General features: G+C 40.5%; 1 long non-coding RNA gene across 1 annotated transcript; it reads left to right on the forward strand.

Moving 5' to 3' along the window:
- The first annotated feature begins 1,007 nt into the window (after positions 1 to 1,007).
- LOC129206145 (uncharacterized) lies at positions 1,008 to 4,135 on the forward strand. Its single transcript, XR_008577018.1, has 3 exons — positions 1,008 to 1,133; positions 3,624 to 3,676; positions 4,017 to 4,135. It is a non-coding gene; the product is annotated as an uncharacterized LOC129206145 (long non-coding RNA).
- Positions 4,136 to 8,846: the final 4,711 nt, after the last annotated feature.

Below are 8,846 nucleotides of genomic sequence, written 5' to 3' on the forward strand. Positions count from 1 at the left end.
TTGTTTACTAAAACCAAATAATAGTTAGACATAATTTATCATAATTATTCCCCAGCTGGTCATTTAAAAAGCACAAACCTTGGTACTATGTGCCTGGTGCCTGAAGCTGTTCAGTTCAAACTTTTATTAATAATGGTCTTATGGCTTTTCTTTTAATTCCCATAATGGCTGGATACTGTGCTGCACATCAAAGGAATTTTGGTTTTAAAAAGCAGTCGTGAGTGCTACGTGCTGCATTCACTCCCCTTTGATCGCCATCCGTAGCACAAATAAATCTCATTAATCAATATTTTCTCTATTTCCTCCTTGCCTTTCTGTCAGTGCCAGAGATCTGTTTTCGATTTGCTATGCTTTGTTTTAAATGAGGGGAAGATTTCTATGGCTATCTTCAGTCTAAAAGGTAAATTTCTCATTAGTTTAGGAATGAAACTGTATCTGTGGGTAACCGGGGCTTGATCTAATCCTCCTCAGCTTGAATGTCAAAGCAGGAATATTGAAGCAATTAGAACAGACATAAGTCTGCGAGCAATCCATTGGCCAGGATTCATTCACATAAAATATTTGGTGTACCCCTGCCAACTGGAGACAAATTAATAAAAGTCACAGTCTGTTCGCAGACAATTCTTGAGAAAAGTGATAAATTTCCTGAACAAATTGTGACTTGCTCATCCACTTCCAGTTGTGACTAGAAATTACTATAACTGCTGTACTTTCCGCACGAGCCTCTGAGACGCAGTCCTTTTTCGTCTCCTCCTAAAACGCTTTGTAGTTTTGTCGTGCGACTCCACGCACTCACTGCTACGGTGTGAACGAATAACCTGAGAAACAATTTCAGTGTAGCTTGCAAGTAAATGTGAGGAGTAACTGGAGGTACCTTTGGATGAAAACCTCTGTTGAAAACTCCAGCCATTAGCAGTCTCCATCTCCACAGTACCCGAAAGCTAACTCTGTTCAAGTGAAGTACACGGGCCGTATAGATCCCCTGCGCATGGGATCACTGAGTGCTCCAAAGCGCTGTCTGCCCTCAAGAGCTGAGCGTGGCAGAGGGAATCCAGTGGTGGTAAGGAGTCACATCTACAGAACTAATGTTGGGGACTGAGTGTACACAGTGACTAAAATACAATGCTTTTAAGGTAAGTTAAATTGCTTCTAGCCTCAGATGCTGTACTGACCATTACTTCGCTATTTCAGGTGCAATATCTGTTTTAAGACTTCAGTGTAAAACATGAAATGCAGCTTCAACTCTTTGCAACTATGTACACTTGTGGGTTTTGGGTTTGGTTTTTTTTCTCCCCCTCCCCCCGCCCCTGTATGTTTTTAATTTGTCTTCAGTTTGTTGGTGCCAGACATTTTGGTGCATCTGCTGCCACCAATGAATGGCTGTGCCGGGAAAATCCAGCTCCTTGGGGGTGGAAAGGGAGAGAATGGATGATTATTTTTCCATTCTATTGAACAAAGCTGGCTTCTGTTGCCATTTTTAACACTCCAATATTACTGGAATTAATTTGATGCATCTGTTCCTGAATTACCTCCCATAGATCTAGTCCTTACTAGACTTCCAAGCCAGTGTTGATTTAGGCCTGTTTGTTCCAATCCACATTGCATTCCCATAAATTCTTTGCTATTTTAAAGCAGTTTAATTGCTTTTTAAATCCTTCAATATTAAAGTTACAATAAATTTCAAACTTCATTATGTTATTAAATATACTTTTCTAGATTCTTTCTAGTGCTGTATAAGGCCTGGCCCGTATCACCTTGTCCAAGTAAGTCATAAATATTCAGGTTCCAGAGCCTGGTCAGGATTTTCATGGGAAATCCTGTGTATAGTACTCTTTCTGTAGGGATTCTCCAGATCCCAGCATAATTTGAACCTATTATTGTTGACTTAAACAACATAAAGGTTAAGAGAATAAGTGCCAGTTGGTCATGGATAATGTTTTCTCACAATTAATCCTTTCAGGTAGCATGCCATTGGCAGAGAACTGCTTCATCTTGAATTTAATGTTTTTGTACTTAGAGTTGTGGGGAGATAAAGATTCATTTAACCAATCTATATTTGAGCTGATCTTGTTGAACACACATAATTTCATTTGACTGGTGTCACTGTAACTCATCCTCTGCGAGTTTCCAGAGTTGCATCTCCTCTTGGTTCTTATGCATGGGCTGATTCAGAAGCAGGATGAGCAAGGTGGGAGAGAAATGTTTTGTAGAGAGGGATGAAAGAGACAATGCTGAAACTCACATTTAAAGCAAAGGCATCCAGTTTAAAAATCAGTCTTTAAACATGATGATGGGGAGATCCATGTTTTCTGTCTTCTTCAGCTTAAATCAATTTAACTCTCTAGTCAGTACTTCTCCCTTCCCCTTCCCTTTCCCCTGCCCCGGGAAACAGCACTGAAAACACAGCAGGAGACCTAAAAACTTCCCCTAATCTTGGTCCAGCCTGGGACATAAATTTAGAACAGCATTACATTACACTTCCTATGGCCCCGAGAGGCTGATACAATGGCCAAGAATAGCTGAAATAGAGCAATGCTCTGGCCATGTTCCCTCAACCTCTCTCACACTGGGAACCGAAGAAGGAGAGGTACCGACTTATTGCAAAGGTCCCACGCTGCCCCGGGGAAGCCAGCTACACGAGTGGTGCCCTCCCTCCCTCCTGCGTGTTACTGACGCAGATGATTTACACCACCAGAAAGGGTTTGCATGCGTGCGACAAGCTGAGTAGCTGCTTTTAAATAGGCTGCCCATATCAGGAATGAGAACAGTAAGGAGTCCAGAAGCAAAAGATTTATTTTAGGCTGGAAAGAGGTAGAGGAATGTAGGTTTGATACATACCTTTTCCTAGCATTTCCATTAAATCACGGTCCCCACAGTTAGGCTAAAATCCATTGAAGACTATTTTTTTTTTTTTTAATAAAATCTTTCTTTCCTAAAACTGGAGGTAAAAATAACCGCTTTACCTAGTCAAAAGCATTTTGAATATCAAGTGATTAGGCTTTTTAATGAAAGAAAGCATGTGGCTTATTTTAAAAAAAACCCCAAACTGTGAAGAAAATAGTTTTAGCCATTTCAGTTCTAAAAGCTGATATTTTGAAATCAAGTAAAATACGTACCTGTATTAAGGTATCTTATTTTGGTTTTAGTTTATTTATACTGCTTTTCCTTTCTATGCACAAAAACCCAATAGTTTCAGATAGGCAACTTAAAAACAGTTGTAATGAAAGCACCCACTCCACAAACACATCAAATCACTCCATTTAAGGGATAAACTCCTTGGCCTTAAAACATTTCCTGAGGGTCAATCACTTGAGCAAGGGTGGAAGAGGTGGTGGGGTTTCAGATAAACATTTCTGCTCTTTGTCCCCTCCTTTTAAGTCCTAAACTAGGCTGCTCCTTTTCAGCATTGCACTGATTTTGAGCAAAAAGGGTGTTCCTATCAATAAAAAGAATTACTTAATTTTGCTCTTGTTGAAAGAGGAATGCTGGTACTAATCCTTCTGATTTTGTTAGGGGAAAGCAATAGTGCAAAACTATTGGTGGTAATCATTTTATTCTGGTTCTGACTAGTCCCATCAATGAATGGATATTTCCTCAAGTATTATTTATACTCTGTATTGCAGGAACGTTGAGAGAGAAATTCTTCTTGGTCCTTTGCTTTAAAGCATAATCAAAGGTATGTTTGATCTGGAAATCATACTTCTTAGGGAGAAAAACACATACGCAGGGTGATATTCACCTATGCTTTTTGTGCATATAAACTCAGGCAAAATTCACCAACTTTTCTTTCATGTGCAAAATCTTGCAATGTACCTTCCCTTTGCGGAGACAGTAACCTTCTGACCTAAATCAGGAGATTTGACCTGAATCAGAAAGCTGAATCCCATTCCTTAGAATCTTCAGAAATTTCCAAGTGTTGCTGTGCTCAACTTTTTTTTTTTTTTTTTTTTTTTTTTTACATTCACCCCTCTGACATGGTATCTTTTGCATCCTCTTTCCCTCCCTCCCTCCAGCAGCAGAAGAGATTGTGTTCCTTCTGTGGGTGAGACAGCACCATTCTGCATTTACTTCATGTAGCCAGAGTGACTCTGCACTGGCTGTGGCACCTCCTTTTAACTGAAGGCTTCAAGTATGCTCTTCATAGCTCTGTGCATTATGATGGCATGGTATATGAGTGAGGTAAGTACACAAACCGGGGACTGCATAAGGTATGCATGTGTCTATCCTCACACGAGCCAGAAAGGCCATAAATGCTTCTCTGGGAAGAGAGGAAAAGCAAGTTCTGCTGCCAGACCCAGCTGTCAGCTCTGTTCTTTTCAAGTGCTTTTAACCTGTCTTTGTGCCCATGAATACTAGACATCAGGGTGGTACTGGATAAAACAGGAAGATTTTAAACTTACTTTTCCTGGAAATGAGTGATTGTGCCAGGTGCAGGAGAAGTAGTCAGACTGCGATTGAAAACTAAATTACCTTTTTTTGTATATTCTTGGTCTTTAGAAGCAGTTGATTGCTTTTGGCAATGAGCAGAAAACACAGAATCGTCATAGAATCATAGAATGGTTTGGGTTGGAAGAGACCTCAAAGACCATCTAGTTCCAAGCCCCCTGCTGTGGGCAGGGACACCCTCCACTAGACCAGGTTGCCCAAAGCCCCGTCCAACCTGGCCTTGAACACTTCCAGGGATGGGGCATCCACAACTTCTCTGGGCAACGTGTTCCAGTGCCTCACCACCCTCACAGTAAAGAATTTCTTTCTAACATCTAATCTAAATCTACCCTCCTTCAGCTTAAGGCCATTACCCCTTGTCCTGTCTCTGCATGCCCTTGTAAAATGTCCTTCTCCAGCTTTCATGTATATTGTAAGATTTTTCTCTTAAGTGCTCAGGGGGTTAGGAAAATGAGTCTCGTTAACTTTCAGTGAACTTGTTCAGCTCAGCCCTAAAGATGTTTTGGATATTTTTCCCTCTAAGAGACAGTCTAAAAAATTCCGTATCATGCTCAGTGGAAATACTATTCATGTTTTCTTTACTGTTTCTACAATTTGTGGAAATCATCTGGTGTGAAATTAAATCTGTTTCCTTCTGTGTCTCTGTCCCTGCCCTTGCCAGTTCTTCTTGCCATTTCTTCCTTGGCCAAAGCTTGTATTACAACAAAAGCATGGCAGTCGTCTTGCAGCTGGAGAAAACGAAATATAGATTAACTTCAGTCCTGCTTTTTTGGAAAACTTCTTCTTGGCCCTATGGAGAAGATCATAAATAACCTTTGCCTTCTGCTTCAGCCAGTCATTTTACCTGGGAAGATCAACTATGTACCTCATTTCCCATTTTCTGTGGTTGTTACCAGTAGAAAACAAAAACAAAACAGTAAACCCACTGGGACTGCAAAAATGCTTGAGAGTACCAAAAAGTGCAGGAAAGCTACAGAGGGAAGCCTCCTCTCTAATTGTGGTTTATACCTACTTCTCTTTATGCATGACTGCATTACTGAAGAGCACTTGCCATGGAGAAGCACCCGCTGGTCCAGGTGTAGCACAGTTCTGGGCAAGGGACGTGGCACCACACGCTACCTCCCAGCCATGGGTGTCTGCATTATCATACTGGCCCACCAAGCCTTGCAGTCTGACTTGGCTCTGCTTGACCGCTGTTATTTCTGGTTTACCTCTATAAACTACACCACAGGGATGTTAAGTTCATCCAGGCTGAGCAGTTCATTTGCTTTACGTTAGCATAAGTCATATACGGAAAGTCCCTGATTCCAGCCTCAGTCGGTAAATACAGCACTGCCTTATCTCTCGCAGCTGCTGACTGATGAGCCAGTATTGAGTGCTATGTACTACAGAGTACCTACTCTCACTTTTGGCTGATAGGTGGGTTTGCGTATTCACAAAATTAAATTAAAACATCTTAACTGTGTAGAAGCTTAGCTTAGGAATTGGTCCCTTTTTCTTTATGCTCCTTATATAGTCATAGGAGAGAGAGATAGGTTGTCCACGTTGGCATGACTGAAGAAACAAACCATCAAATCCTATCAAATCAGAGTAGGCTTCTTGCTTGCATATCCATATTTAGAAACTTAACATAGAAGGTGTGAGCAATTAAGGAGGAATTCATCTGTGCTACTAAAACACATGCTTAAGTGTATTTCACTAGCTAAATTTGAAACTGGTAGCAGACGGGTGTCCAAACAAAAGGGTGATACAAGGATCACTTGTAATTGAGGCAGGTAGAATTTTGGGTTTCCAAGCAGAAAGATTAATGTGTCAACCTCTTGCAAGCTGAATTGTTTATTTAGTGGTGGTGGTATTTTTTTTTTTTTCTTCCCAAAGTCTGCTGAAATAAGATGGTTATCTTCAGAATTCCACCCACTGAAATCTGTGGATTTTTGTAGTTATCTGGTCCCATATATTATATTTTTTGCGAGCTGGAAAGAAAGCAGCGCTTGTCTGGAAGGAAGCTTGTACTGAAGTTTCAGTGTCTTCTACTGAGTTAGATTCACTATTTGGCTATGGAAATGATCCCCAACCTATCAACAACTTTGTACGCTGACAAACTTATTTAGAGGAGTACTGATTTTTTTATATGCATAGTAGATTCTAAAGTGCTTTTTATATAGTTCAGTTCAAGTGGTTAAAGAGAGAAAGCATGAGAAATGTAAACATTGTTGACATGAGCTGTTTTCTATTAATTAACTTAAGCATATCAAACAGAATGTTGTTGCCAGCACTTTGCATGCTGTTCCCTTTCCCCAGAAGCCTGTTTGCCAAATACAACACAGGTTAGATGGTGGGAAAAGTAACCAGGGGAATCAAGTCTTGATCTAAACTTCTACCGCTGTGTACGTGTCTGGCACTGGCACACCTGTGAACATGTTCACAGGAGCAACTAGTTTTACTACGTAAACACAAGGAGCTAAACTGCCGAATTACCTCACTGAAGCTTTTCACTAGGTGTATTTGGAGGTTTGGGGTAATAATGCTAAACAGGATCTCTACGCTGTTTTATGCCTTCTTGGATAACTGGTAATCAAAGAGGACGCTGTTGGCCGGGTACTTGCAGCCTCGCTCCTTGGCATCCAGCCCTGGTATTCTTTTGTCTCCATTCTGCAGGATGGTTATCACACTGGCTCAGTACAGAGAAGGAGCAAAAATATTTTTAAAAAGTGCAAAGGAAGAAGTAGAATTAAGATAAACATTTACATAACTGGGGAAAATTACCCAGGAAGGACTGGAAATCTGATGACATTCTGTTTACCTAGTGCAGTATTAAAACAGTTTGTAAGAGATACAAAACAGAACACTTTGTATAAATCACTGTGAATGTAAGGACCTGTGAAGCGAGACAGTAAACACTAAAATTATCAAGCTGGCTCAGCATAATAGAACTTACTCAAGACAATGTTTTGCACAATGCCTTTACTAAAGCTCTCCTGAGAAGGGAAAAGAACAAGACCGTACACAACTTCATGTTAAGAAAATATATGATATACTCTATATGTAGCATCTACAGACTTTGCCCGTTCTAACCAAATCTAGGCCTTGCTATTCTATAAACGTAGGCATTTCTGAGACTAGAAAAGGTGCATTCTTGCTTCATTTTTGTTAAGATACTGCTTCTAACATTAGATCATCATAAGATGTGTTTGCACTTTTCACTCATTTTAGCCAGTAGAGGGGAAGTTGTGCAGAAATCTAGGCTTTATATTGACAAGTTCACTTGTCTGCTTGATACAACCTGACTGTGGTGCTCCAGAAAGGTATTCATCCTTCTTAGGGATCAGACCCCATCTAAGAGATGCACCCTGGTTTTTTTAGAACGTTTCATTTGGAAAACCACCACAATATTTGGCTCTCCTGTCTGAAGCTAGTCTGAATTTTTCATGCCCTCAAATTAGATTAGATGCATGTTTTCTCTCAAAATTTCATTGTAATCCTAACCAGGATTTTTCAAGAGCTAGGGTTCAGTTGCAGTATTGGAGGGGGTGCTGGCAAGTGTGGAAATGGACTTTTCCTTTTTCGGCTGGGATAGTCTAGGAAACCTCTTGATTACAGCATCTGGTGCGTGAAAGCAAGCGTTGAATCAATCAGATAGGCAAGGCTGGAAAGAGAAGTAGCTAAAGAGGTCTGGGAAAAATCCACAACTGGGAGATTTGAGCAAAAAATAAGTTGCAGAATTATTAATGTGCAGATGGATCAGAAATCCTTCTCCAATGGGAAAGGACCACAGCAACCACAAATTTCACATTTTCAAAATAAAATACAAAGATCACTTCTTTAACCAAAGCTGCTCAATAATAACATAAGACAAGCATATTCATTAAAATAACATAACCATTCTTCTCACTGCCTGGGAAGAGAGAGAGAAATAGTTTTGTGCACAACTTAAATTTTGTAATAAATACTGTATAAGAACATAAGCTAGATAACATATGTCATGATAAATAGAGTCTAGTCTACCAGGAGGCATTTATTAATAAAAACTGCGGTGACAGCCAAAACAAACAGGCCTCCACAGAGCTCAAGTTTCTGCTTCATGCTCTTTATTTGCCAGTGATGTCTAGAGCTCTGTATACGGCAATGGGACGTGTAGTAGCCGAACGATAAGTCAGAAGATGGATACAAGCTACTCAGTTACGCCAGCAGATACGGAAACACAGGAGAGAGTCTGGCACTAGATGAGCCGAGAGAGTGGAGGAGAGAAGAGGAAAGTGAGGCTCATGAAGCACAGTGAACACGGAAGCGTGACAACAGGGAAAGGAGTCCTGGGAGGAGGAAGGATGAGTTGCTTGAGCACTGGAGCTAATTTAATCACTTTTTGTGGGAATGAAAACTATCTGTAGATCTCAGTCCCC

Source organism: Grus americana, chromosome 1, assembly GCF_028858705.1.
Source record: "Grus americana isolate bGruAme1 chromosome 1, bGruAme1.mat, whole genome shotgun sequence".
Taxonomy (NCBI): Eukaryota; Metazoa; Chordata; class Aves; order Gruiformes; family Gruidae; genus Grus; species Grus americana.